Source organism: Nerophis lumbriciformis, linkage group LG06, assembly GCF_033978685.3.
Source record: "Nerophis lumbriciformis linkage group LG06, RoL_Nlum_v2.1, whole genome shotgun sequence".
NCBI lineage: Eukaryota > Metazoa > Chordata > Actinopteri > Syngnathiformes > Syngnathidae > Nerophis > Nerophis lumbriciformis.
Genome location: NC_084553.2, coordinates 28320729 through 28334763, shown reverse-complemented (window position 1 = coordinate 28334763; position 14035 = coordinate 28320729). Strand labels below are relative to the sequence as shown.

At 39.8% G+C, this 14035-nt stretch overlaps 1 long non-coding RNA gene across 1 annotated transcript in view; it reads left to right on the top strand.

The window, feature by feature from the left end:
* Positions 1-13664, top strand: part of LOC140678846 (uncharacterized) — an 86872-nt gene extending 73208 nt beyond the window's left edge. Inside the window, exon 3 of the long non-coding RNA XR_012050491.1 lies at positions 12143-13664. This is a non-coding gene — a long non-coding RNA (uncharacterized lncRNA). The remainder of the gene's footprint in view (positions 1-12142) is intronic.
* The last annotated feature ends 371 nt before the right edge of the window (positions 13665-14035 follow it).

Below are 14035 nucleotides of genomic sequence, written 5' to 3'. Positions count from 1 at the left end.
GATAACTTATTTTTCAGGCAATAGGGCGCACCAGATCATAAGGCGCACTGCCAATACAAAAGATGCATCGTATTATAAGGCGCACTAAAGGGGTCATATTATGATTATTTTTCTACATATATATATAGGTTATAAGATATAAGTTAGAACTGAACGCTACTTAATATTACACTGCAAAAAGTCAGTGTTCAAAAACAAGAATAAAAAATACAAAAATTAGGGGTATTTTATTTGAACTAAGCGAAAATATCTGCCAATAGAACAAGAAAATTAGGCTTGTCAAGACTTTCCAAAACAAGTAAAATTAGCTAACCTCAATGAACCCAAAAATACCATAAAATAAGTATATTCTCACTAATAACAACTGTACTACTATATGAGTATGTATTTTCTATTGTTTCATTGAAAATAAAACAGCAAAGTCCATTTGGCTGTCATCAATCAATCAATCAATCAATCAATCATTGTTTATTTATATAGCCCTAAATCACAAAAGTCTCAAAGGGCTGCACAAGCCACAACGACATCCTCAGTACAGAGCCCACATAAGGGAGGGTCTATTTAAAGGCTAGAGTATACAAATGAGTTTTAAGATGGGACTTAAATGCTTCTACTGAGGTAGCATCTCTAACTGTTACCGGTAGGGCATTCCAGAGTACTGGAGCCCAAATAGAAGACGCTCTGTAGCCCGCAGACTTTTTTTTGGGCTCTGGGAATCACTAATAAGCCGGAGTTCTTTGAACGCAGGTTTCTTGCCGGGACATATGGTACAATACAATCGGCAAGATAGGCTGGAGCTAGACCGTGTAGTATTTTATACGTAAGTAGTAAAACCTTAAAGTCGCATCTTAAGTGCACAGGAAGCCATCTGTTTTAATATGAGATACAATTGTGTCAAAGTCATGATTTTTTTTAATGCTTGAAATAAGAAATCGTTACTTTAAAAAAGTAGTTTTATACTCGTGAGTGTTGATGACACAGCTTTGCAACACTTGATATTCTAGTTAATATTGATATTACTCAATATAGGTCATAAAATCTCAGCAACAAGCTGTAATATCTTACTGAGATAATTTAGGCCCAAAACCCTTAAAACAAGTAAAACACTCCAACATAAAATCTGCTTAGTGAGAAGAATTATATTATCAGACAGAAAATAAGCAAATATCACCCTTATTTGAGATATTTACTCTTACTTAGATTTCAGTTTTTGCAGTGTAGAAAATGGCAACAGCAAAGGATAAATGCTCCATAACAAAAGGATGGAGAAAATGACGGACATGCGCACATTTTCGGGTCTTATTCAGATCCCAAATACACATCAGCAGGAACTAATAGGTAAGTAATGGTGGTTTTGCATAATAGGCAGGACAAAAAATGCCAGATAATGTCTCCTAAAAGGTGCCATTTTGGAATCCTTTTACCATAATAATACCTGTATGTTGAAGCACAGTACGTCTGACTACGGTAGCCGTAATGCTCTGCGTTCCATCAAGCGGTGTGGCTTCGTAGCTTACCAAAGTCGTCCTAAAACATTTTGACAGATTTTTGAGCGCCGTGTGTAATGTTCTATATTCTCAATGAAACATCGTTTTGGGCTTGCTCACTTGTGTCATCTTGCAGTCTACACGTATCTCTTATGTGTGACTGCCATCTACTGGTCACACTTATCAATGCACCACATACTAAATAAAGTTGCTTCAAGGTCGGTAAACACAAGCACATTTAATCCTTACATTAGGCGCACCTATAGTCTGAAAAATACAGTATTTAAATACAAACCCCGTTTCCATATGAGTTGGGAAATTGTGTTAGATGTAAATATAAACGGAAAACAATGATTTGCAAATCCTTTTCAACCCATATTCAATTGGATGCACTACAAAGACAAGATATTTGATGTTCAAACTCATAAACTTTATTATTTTTTTTGCAAATAATAATTAACTTAGAATTTCATGGCTGCAACACGTGCCAAAGTAGTTGGGAAAAGGCATGTTCACCACCGTGTTACATCACCTTTTCTTTTAACAACACTCAATAAATGATTGGGAACTGAGGAAACTAATTGTTGAAGCTTTGAAAGTGAAATTATTTTCCATTCTTGTTTTATGTAGAGCTTCAGTCGTTCAACAGTCCGCGGTCTCCGCTATCATATTTTACGCTTCATAATGCGCCACACATTTTCGATGGGAGACAGGTCTGGACTGTAGGCGGGCCAGGAAAGTACCTACACTCTTTTTTTTTTACGAAGCCACGCTGTTGTAACACGTGCTGAATGTGGCTTGGCATTGTCTTGCTGAAATAAGCAGGGGCGTCCATGAAAAAGACGGCGCTTAGATGGCAGCATATGTTGTTCCAAAACCTGTATGTACCTTTCAACATTAATGGCGCCTTCACAGATGTGTAAGTTACCCATGCCTTGGGCACTAATGCACCCCCATACCATCACAGATGCTGGCTTTTGAACTTTGCGTCGATAACAGTCTGGATGTTTCGCTTCCCCTTTGGTCCGGATGACACGATGTCGAATTTTTCCAAAGACAATTTGAAATGTGGACTCGTCAGACCACAGAACACTTTTCCACTTTGCATGAGTCCATCTTAGATGATCTCGGGCCCAGAGAAGCCGGCCACGTTTCTGGATGTTGTTGATAAATGGCTTTCGCTTTGCATAGTAGAGCTTTAACTTGCACTTACAGATGTAGCGACGAACTGTATTTATTGACAGTGGTTTTCTGAAGTGTTCCTGAGCCCATGTGGTGATATCCTTTAGAGATTGATGACGGTTTTTGATACAGTGCCGTCTGAGGGATCGAAGGTCACGGTCATTCAATGTTGGTTTCCAGCCATGCTGCTTACGTGGAGTGATTTCTCCAGATTCTCTGAACCTTTTGATGATATTATGGACCGTAGATGTTGAAATCCCTAAATATCTTGAAATTGCACTTTGAGAAACGTTGTTCTTAAACTGTTTGACTATTTGCTCACGCAGTTGTGGACAAAGGGATGTACCTCGCCCCATCCTTTCTTGTGAAAGACTGAGCATTTTTTGGGAAGCTGTTTTTATACCCAATCATGGCACCCACCTGTTCCCAATTAGCCTGCACACCTGTGGGATGTTCCAAATAAGTGTTTGATGAGCATTCCTCAACTTTATCAGTATTTATTGCCACCTTTCCCAACTTCTTTGTCACGTGTTGCTGGCATCAAATTCTAAAGTTAATGATTATTTGCAAAACAAAAAATGTTTATCAGTCTGAACATCAAATATGTTGTCTTTGTAGCATATTCAACTGAATATGAGTTGAAAATGATTTGCAAATCATTGTATTCCATTTATATTTACATCTAACACAATTTCCCAACTTAAATGGAAAAGGGGTTTGTAAAAAGTTTTTGTAAAAGTTAATTTACATACCTTAATTATTTCCAAAAGGTGCCTGTAACATGGCAGTAAAATGGGTGGTCAAACAAAAAAGAAGTCATTGTTGTCTTTATTCATCCTTTATGAGATGAATACGATTTCCTCCTTTTTTTTAATACAATTCAAGATGTTTTTCGGGATTCTTCTTCATTGTACTTTGTAAACACTTTGAGCTTGAACAGTTTCTTAAAGTGGATAATTTTAGTACATTGTTTCATTTATTTGCTTAATCCATTCCATAATTTTGTCATTACCGAAGAAAAATCCATAAATTAACCGGAAAAAAGCAGCAGTTTATAGTTCGTAAAATACGACACATGCTGTTCTCTCTTAACCCTTTGATGCATAACATGGGTCAAATGTGACCCAACCAAGTTTTTATTATCTGTTTCTTTGCAATAATTGAATGTAATCTTTCAGTATTCCAGGTATTCCTCAATTAACTTGTTTTTGGTCATTAAACATTATTATTTTATTCTTTCTCTTCATAATTTTTGAATAAAAATGATTTTTGTATTACTACCCTTCCAATGCACAACATGGGTCAAAACTGACCCACATCTATTTTCTATGTTATTTCATGTTAGCCTGAGCGTTGCTTTGCTATATATTTCAAATAAATGTATTTAATCGTTTACTATCACATATATTCAGTAAATATCATGTTTTTGTTCAGCTAAAATCATATTTTTTATGTTTCCTTTCTTACTCTATGAACAAGCACAGATTTTGTATTCGTACATCAACTTCACACACATAGGTCAGAAATGACCCACCTGCATTCACTGTGACATTTGGTAGGAACCTTTTGAATTTGAGCATGTTTGCAATTAGGAATGTATTTGGTGCGGACCACTGCTCACCTGACACATTTTTCTACTCAACACCTTTGAACATCTGATAAGTAAGTAAGTTCTTTTACAATTATTCTACCTAAGAAAATATTTGATGCCTTGTGAAAGGGTTGGCATAATTTAGTGCATCACTTGTCAGCTAATAGTATTGCAAATATTTCCCTTTCTAACTGTTGACATATTCTTGTTAGCTAAACTAATCTTATAGCTGGGTCACCAACATAAAACTCAAGATAGAAATTTAGATTGATGTGCATTTTACAGTATTGTACGTTTGATTTGCTTTATCCAGAGTATGGCTAAAAGATTTACAGCTGAGATGGTTCTAAGGATGCTGGATGAAGAACCAGATGAGGAGGCGATTGGAAATGATTCGGAGTCTGAAATATCTGAGGATGATGACCCGGACTATGTGCCCCAGGATCAAGCTGAAGATGTGGGTGTGTCTTCAAATCCAGCTCTCCTAGATGAAGAAGACATAGACATAGGTGACTCATCTGATGATGAATCCTCAGAAGAGGAAGCACAGACCCAGTCCAATAGACTGAGTAAAAAGGGGTCTTACTGGAATGAGAATCCCCCCACTTCCAGCAGAACAAGAAGCCATAACATTCTGAGGCTCAGAAGCTGCCCAGGACCTACACCCGGATCAAGAGCTGTTTCACCGAAAGAAGAATGGGATATGTTCATCAGTGACAACATCATTGAGGAGGTTCTGAAATGCACCAACTTAGAGGGACGAAGAGCAGCCGCAGCTAAAGGGAAAACGTGGAGAAGTGTCAAGAAAGAGGAATTAATTCCTTCTGAGCACAATGCATGATGACAAAGCAGTGGATGACAGTCAGAAGAAGAAACCAGAAGTGATACTGTACTACAACAGAACAAAAGGAGGAGTGGACACAACAGATCAGATGGTTGGCACCTACACATGCAAGCGGAGAACACGGAGGTGGCCCATGGTGCTCTGGTACAATATGCTGGATATTGCCACCCTCAATGCTTACACCAACGTCACTGCAGAACACCCTGGTTACATGGGTGGTGTCACCAATGCACGCCGACTATTCATCAAGGAGCTGGGCAAAGAGCTGGTCATGCCACATATGAAGAGCCGCATGGAGGGCACACCCACACTCCAAAAGCATATCATAGAGGCAATGGGAAGATGCGGTATAGAAAAACAAACCAGAGTCACCACCCAACCAGAAGAGGACATAAGACAGAAGGGCGCGGCGAAGAGGAAGAGGTGTGCGATCTGCTCATCTGCCCAAGACAGAAAAGTCAGCAGCTGGTGTTCGCAGTGCAAGAAGCCTGTGTGCAAGGAGCACAAACGCACAGTGGTAATGTGTGCTACATGTGAGGAATCTGATAACTAACTAATAAAGAATAAAAGAATCATAAGAACTGAATTGACAATTTTATTTTACATAGGTTGATTGGCAACACTAAATTGGCCCTAGTGTGTGAATGTGAGTGTGAATGTTGTCTGTCTATCTGTGTTGGCCCTGCGATGAGGTGGCGACTTGTCCAGGGTGTACCCCGCCTTCCGCCCGATTGTAGCTGAGATAGGCTCCAGCGCCCCCCGCGACCCCGAAGGGAATAAGCGGTAGAAAATGGATGGATGGAATAATTCACAAGTTTATTTTTGTTACTGCCAGATGTTTGCCAAAATTACAAATAAACAGGTTTCAAATAATAAATGTATGATTGTTTGGCCAGAATCACATCTAAAATAAGTATTTGAAGTAAAATATTATTGCAATATGCCTTCATCCATTTTTAAATCGCACTTGGATAATGGGTCATTTTTGACCCATGTGTGTAAACTTGATGTAGTATTACAAAAAATACTTTTGTTCATAAGGTATGGTAGAAAAAATATAAATAATGATTTGTGGTAATCAAAAACAAGATTTTTAAAGAATACTTGAATTATTAAGTTATAAAATACATTGATTTCAAAAGATACAGCAAAGAAACACTCAGGCAGCATGAAATAACATGGGAAATTGATGTGGGTCATTTTTGACCCATGTTGTGCATTAAAAGGGGTGTGCATATGTTATGCATCAAAGGGTTAAAAAAAAACGATAACAATGCCTTATATTCGACTGATCGTCGCCTATAGGCAAAATCTAACGAGTCAGATTTGACTCTTAAAATCCTTAGTTGAAGACAGCCCTAATCCTAATGTATACATGCCTGATACTTTTAGCATGCAACAAAGTTTGCACCACTCATGATGCTTCAATCCATTTTACAAGTCAAGCTGTATCAATGTGTGTTCTTTTAGGGTGAACAACTTCATATTCTTGCTTTAAATTTCTTAAGGGGGTATTTTGGTTCACTGAGAGACAACACGGAAATCAGCAGTTTAAAGGGAGCTGTGCTAAGAGATGAAATGTGTAGGTCGCAAACAGTCAGCCCTCCTCCTTTAGGCAGACATGTTGTTAATGATCACAAACTTAATTCATTCCCCAGTCAAGGATACAAGGTTTGATCAGACGCCCAAGCAGGCAGCTCTCAGAGCAATTCTCACTGTCAGTCACCACCAGCATGTTAATATTGAAAGGAAAACAATGCTATTAACAGAAAGAGAGAGACAGGAGTTTTTCAGGGAGGCAGGCGAGCTGTAATGTGAAATTTTAATGACCGCTCCTGCGTGATGACTTAATCTCAGAAAAGGCAGCAAGTCGGGCTGTCACTCTTAAGTCAGGCTACCCCTTTTGTGTATGTAGCTATGCTTCTGTAAATAGCTCCTGCAGACATTTCAAAATCTTAATAGACTTTGCTGCAGCATCTGCCATACTTTGTGCTAACGTAGTCATGGGGAATTGCATCATTAAGAGTATGTGTTCAGGAAGACAGGGAAACGTGCTCTAATCTCTGCTCATCTGAATGAGATTGTGTAGTTTCTTATGCACAAACTACACTATATTGCCAAAAGTATTTGGCCACCTGTCTTTACCCACATATGAACTTGAAGTGCCATCCAACGGAATTGTCCAAAATGTTTTGGTATCCTGGAGGATTCAAAGTTCCTTTCACTGGAACTAAGGGGCCAAGCCCAACTCCTGAAAAACCAACCCCACACCATAATTCTTCCTCCATCAAATTTCACACTCGGCACAATGCAGTCCGAAATGTAGCGTTCTCCTGGCAACCTCCAAACCCAGACTGGTCCATCAGATTGCCAGATGGAAAAGCGTGACTCATCAGTCCAGAGAAGGCGCCTCCACTGCTCTAGAGTCCATTGGCAACGTGCTTTACACCACTGCATCCGACGTTTTGCATTGGACTTGGTGATGTATGGCTTAGCTGCTGCTGTTCGGCCATGGAAACCCATTCCATGAAGCTCTCTGCGTACTGTATGTGGGCTAATTGGAAGGTCACATGAAGTTTGGAGCTCTGTAGCAACTGACTGTGCAGAAAGTCTTTGCACTATGCGCTTCAGCGTCCGCTGACCCTTCTCTGTCAGTTTATGTGGCCTACCACTTGGTGGCTGACTTGCTGTTGTTCCCAAACTCTTCACTTTTCTTATAATAAAGTTGACTTTGGAATATTTAGGAGCGAGGAAATTTCATGACTGAATTTGTTGCACAGGTGGCATTCTATGACAGTTCCACACTGGAAATCACTGAGAGCGGCCCATTCGTTCACAAACGTTTGTATAAACAGTCTCCATGCCTAAGTGCTTGATTTTATACACCGGGTCAAGTGATTAGGACACCTGATTCTCATCATTTGGATGGGTGGCCAAATACTTTTGGCAATATAGTGTATATATTGTTATGGGAGTCACTTAAAAAGCAATAATTCAAAGACTTGGCCCTCAAGTTGATTAAACAGTGTGTACTTATGTCAAAATTACAGCAGAATCTGCAAAGTCGAGAAGAAAAAAACATGTCCAATGATGCTGCTTGAAAATGAAATACAGTAATTTCCGAACTATAAGGCGTACTCAAAATCCTTTAATTTTCTCAAAAATTGACAGTGCACCTTATGAAAGTACTAATTATGGTTGTGCTTACCGACCTCGAAGCAATTTTATGTGGTATATGTTGTAATAACAAGGGTGACCAGTCGATGGCAGTCACACATAAAAGATATGTGTGGACTGTAAGTGATGCTAGCAAGTACATGAGGACGGCGTAGTGCTGTTGGGAGAGTGGCTGTGCCAGCAACCTGAGGGTTCCTGATTCGATCCCCAGCTTCTACCAACCTAGTCACGTCCGTTGTGTTCTTGAGCAAGACACTTATCCCTTGCTCCTGATGGGTCGGGGTTAGGGCCTTGCATGGCAGCTCCCGCCATCAGTGTGTGAATGTGTGTGTGAATGGGTGAATGTGGAAATAGTGTCAAAGTGCTTTGAGTACCTTGAAGGTAGAAAAGCGCTATACAAATATAGCCCTTTTACCATTTACAGGTAAGCAAGCAACATCAAAACATTGATGTTTCTTTGAGAATATAGAACATTACACATGCTAATCAAAAATCTGTCAAAATGTGTTAGTACCACTTTGGTGAGCTACGATGCCGCACTGCTTGATGCAACGTGAAGCATTACGGCTACCGTAGTCAAGCGTATTATGCTTCAACAAACAGGTACTATTTTAGTGTGTGAATAAGGACGCCAAAATGGCACCTATTAGGAGAATTATCATCCAGCAGTTTTGTTCGCTATATTATGCAAAACCAACTTTTCTTACCAATTGGTAGTTTCTGATTGTATTTGGGATATGTCTCCGCCGTAGTCAATAAGATCCTTTGTTTTCTCTATCCACTGTTGCCATTTCTAATACAAAGTAGCGTACAGTTCTAACTTATACCCGTCAGTAGACTCGCTATGAAAGCGCTAAAAACTACTGTTACAACAAAGATGACGGTGATAAGATGCTGTCGAAGTGGATCCACTTATATAAGACCGCCCACAAAACGGCGCATCCTGGGGAGACGGTCAGAAAACTGCTTGAAGATGGTCTGCAAAACAATCTATGCAACATTTTGACCAAAGAACCACCATTATATGTTATGTAGACCACAAGGAAGTGTTTCAAATGTAGAAAAAAAATCATAATATGACCTCTTTAATGCACCTTATAATACGTTACACTTTTTGTATGAAAATGGACCTGAATAACATTGGTAGTGTGCCTTACAATCCAGTGCACTTTATCGTCCAAAAAATACTGTAGTTCAAATATAATAAAGTGAATTAATTTTGTTGAAATCATTAAAATATTGTATTAACTGTAAAGGGAACATGTAACATTTTCACATGCTGGACATCCATCCATTCATTTATTTTCTACCACTTGTCTCTCTCGGGGTAGCGAGGGTGTCTGGAGCTGCATTTGGGCGGAAGGCGGGGTACACCCTGGACAAGTCGCCACCTCATCATAGGGTCAACAGTCATTGTCAAACCATAACTAGGAATGTCTCGGTTAACATTATTTGCCTCCAATCCAATCCGATTTCGACTCCCGATCTGATACTTTGACAAGAGACTATAGAACTAAACATTTTTTACAGCAAGTAATTAAAGTAAACACAATAACACATTTTTATAAAGCTTATCTTTAGTATTGCTGTAAATTAAATGATGTATTGAATGCTCATACAATTTTTTTAACTAAACAAATTATAAGCAAAAACTACTACTGGCTCCCATTTAAATGGTTAATGGTAAATGGGTTATACTTGTATAGCGCTTTTCTACCTTCAAGGTACTCAAAGCGCTTTGACACTATTTCCACATTCACCCATTCACACACATATTAACACACTGATGGCGGGAGCTGCCATGCAAGGCCCTAACCACGACCCATCAGGAGCAAGGGTGAAGTGTCTTGTTCAAGGACACAACGGACGTGACGAGGTTCATGTGGGTTTAGCCCTAAAAGCCTTCCTTCTCTTACCTTAGCTAAAACTAATTACTACTCCAATCTCAGCCGCCTCAATAAAAACGATCCTAAATACTTGTTTAGTACAATAGCATCGCTAACCCAACAAGGGACTCCTCCCAGTAGCTCCTCCCACTCGGCTTATGACTTTATGAAATTCTTAACTTAGAAAATTTAACTAATTAGAAAAGAGATTAAAGATAACGCGTCCCAGCTCCAACTGGGTTCTATTAACACATATACGAATGTTTATATGACGGATATTGCCCTCCAAAATAATCCCTCTCTTTTTCGGGGACGGCGTGGCGAAGTTGGTAGAGTGGCCGTGCCAGCAATCGGAGGGTTGCTGGTTACTGGGGTTCAATCCCCACCTTCTACCATCCTAGTCACGTCCGTTGTGTCCTTGGGCAAGACACTTCACCCTTGCTCCTGATGGGTGCTGGTTAGCGCCTTGCATGGCAGCTCCAGCCATCAGTGTGTGAATGTGTGTGTGAATGGGTGAATGTGGAAATAGTGTCAAAGCTCTTTGAATACCTTGAAGGTAGAAAAGCGCTATACAAGTATAACCCATTTATTGATTTATTTATTTTTGATTAAATAAAATTAGGGAAACTTCTGCGACTTGTAAATGGGACAAAACAAACAACATGTTTACTTGACCCACTTCCTGGGAAACTTATCAAGGAGCTGTTTGTAATATTAAGACCATCAGTGCTAAATATTATAAACTTATCACTTTCCTCTGGCACTGTTCCCCTAGCATTCAAAAAAGCGGTTATTTATCCTCTGCTCAAAAGACCTAACCTCGATTCTGACCTCCTGGTACACTACAAGCTGGTGTCCCACCTTCCTTTTATCTTGAAAATCCTTGAAAAAAATTGTTGCACAGCAGCTAAATGAACACTTAGCCTGTAACAATCTCTGTGAACCCTTTCAATCCGGTTTCAGGGCAAATCACTCTACGAAGACAGCCCTTGCAAAAATGATTAATGATCTATTGCTAACTATGGATGCTGATGCGTCATCTATGTTGTTGATACTTGATCTTAGCGCAGCTTTCGATACCGTTAATCATAGCATTCCATTAGCACGTATCAACACACGTATTGGTATGTCAGACTTAGCCTTGTCTTGGTTAAACTCCTATCTTACGGACAGGATGCAGTGCGTCTCCCATAACAATGTGACCTCGGAGTATGTTAAGGTAACGTGCAGAGTTCCACAGGGTTCAGTTCTTGGCCCTGAACTCTTCAGCATCTACATTCTGCCGCTAGGTGACATCATACGCAAATACCGTGTTAGCTCTCACTGTTATGTTGATGACACCCAACTCTACATGACCCTAAAGCTGACCAACACACCAGATTGTAGTCACCCAAAGGCATGTTGTCTTTCATCTCCGTAATATCGCTCAACTTTGTTCCATTTTGTCCACTATTGACACTGAGATCATTATTCATACGTTCGTTACGGATCGTCTCAATTACTGTAACGTATTTTCGGGTCTCCCTACGTCGTGCTTTAAAAGATTACAGTTGGTATAAAATGCGGCTGCTAGACTTTTGACAAGAAGAAGAAAGTTTGATCATATTACGCCTATACTGGCTCACCTGCACTGGCTTCCTGTGCACTTAAAATGTGACTTTAAGGTTTTACAACTTACGTATAAAATACTGCACGGTCAAGCTCCATCCTATCTTGCTGATATGTCCTGGCCAGAAATCTGCATTCAAAGAACTCTGTCTTATTAATGATTCCCAGAGCCCAAAAGTCTGCAGGCTTTAGAGTGTTTTCTATTCAGTCTCCAGTACTCTGAAATGCCCTCCCGGTAACAGTTAGAGATGCTACCTCAGTAGAAGCATTTAAGTCCCATCTTAAAACTCATTTATATGCTCTGGCCTTTAAATAGACCTCTTTTTTCATCTGCCCTCTCTCTTTTCTGGTCTGCCCCCCTCTCCAGGTTATCAGGTGGCCATGGATCAGTTTCCACGGAGGAGGCACTAGCTGCTCCAAGTCGGGACCCGGGGTGGACCACACCTCTGTGCATCAATTGGTGACGTCTCTGCACTGCTGACTTGTCGACATACAAGTGGATCCCGCTGCTGAGTTCCCTATTGACTGGACTCAGCCCTTTGAGACATTTGTGATAAAGGGCTTGATTGATTGATTGATTGATGATTGACTGTATCCAGAGACTTACTCACTGAGTTTGTAAACACCAACAAAACACCTGAAAATGTTATTTGTCGTAATAAAAATGTCTAATCACTATTGTTTAAATACTGATACTAAACTGAGAATCAATAGTATTGACATCTGGATCGATCATCGCTACTTTACATTGAAGCTTCAGCAATTAGCTACAGTTATGGTCAAAAGTTGACATACACTTGTAAAGAACACAATGTCATGGCTATCTTGAGTTTCCAAAAATTTCTGCAACTCTTATTTTTTTGTGATAGACTGATTGGAGCACATACTTGTTAGTCACAAAAAACATTCATGAAGTTTGGTTCTTTTATGAATTTATTATGGGTCTACTGAAAATGTGACCAAATCTGCTGGGTCAAAAGTATACATACAGCAGTGTTAATATTTGGTTACATGTCCCTTGGCAAGTTTCACTGCAATAAGGCGCTTTTAGTAGCCTTCCACAAGCTTCTGGCAAGTTTCTGGTTGAATGTTTGACCACTCCTCTTGACAAAATTGGTGCAGTTCAGCTAAATGTGTTGGTTTTCTGACATGGACCTGTTTCTTCAGCATTGTCCACACGTTTAAGTCAGGACTTTGGGAAGGCCATTGTAAAACCTTAATTCTAGCCTGATTTAGCCATTTCTTTACCACTTTTGATGTGTGTTTAGGGTCATTGTCTTGTTGGAACACCCAACTACGCCCAAGACCCTGAGGATTTTAGGTTGTCCTGAAGAATTTGGAGGTAATCATCCTTTTTCATGGTCCCATTTACTCTCTGTAATGCACCAGTTTCATTGGCAGCAAAACAGGCCCAGAGCATAATACTACCACCACCATGCTTGACGTTAGACCTGGTGTTCCTGGGATTAAAGGCCTCACCTTTTCTCCTCCAAATATATTGCTGGGTATTGTGACCAAATAGCTCAATTTTTGTTTCATCTGACCACAGAACTTTCCTCCAGAAGGTCTTATCTTTGTCCATGTGATGAGTGTCTAGTATGTAGTCATACTACACACTCATATGTGGTGTGAGTTTTGGTAGGAAAGAACTGGAGAGCACTGAACTAAAGCCTGATAAACACCTTTGGGAGGAACTGGAAAATAGATGGTGAGTCAGCAGGCTGTTTCTTGGGGCTATCATGAGTAACCTCTGACCTCATAAATGTACAAAAGAAGACAAACTTCACCATCTTGTAAATGGGTCAATTGTTTTGTCTTGAAAAGAGGTTTTGTTCACTGTTTAATGTGTGTGATTATTGAAGAACAAAAACATGCAACAGCCTGTTTGCACCAGAAAAAAGAGAAGCGACTGTAGATTACTTGTAGAAAATAGTGGAGTGAAAATAAAAAACCTTCTTTCATCCACATTACAGTATACCAGCCTCCTTCTGTTTGTTGCATTTTAGCCATGACCTGGAGAAGTAATAGATAGACATGTTTTTTGTTTTTTTTTAGAAAAAAATTTGACATTCGTCTCACACACACACACACACACACACACACACACACACACACACACGCACGCATGCACGCACACACACACACACACACACACACACACACACACAAATCACTGAAATACAATATTGACCAAAGGTTGTTCTGTTTTTTTAGTTCTTTGTGATGAATTTCACCACACAGGGTCCACTTTGGTGTGCCA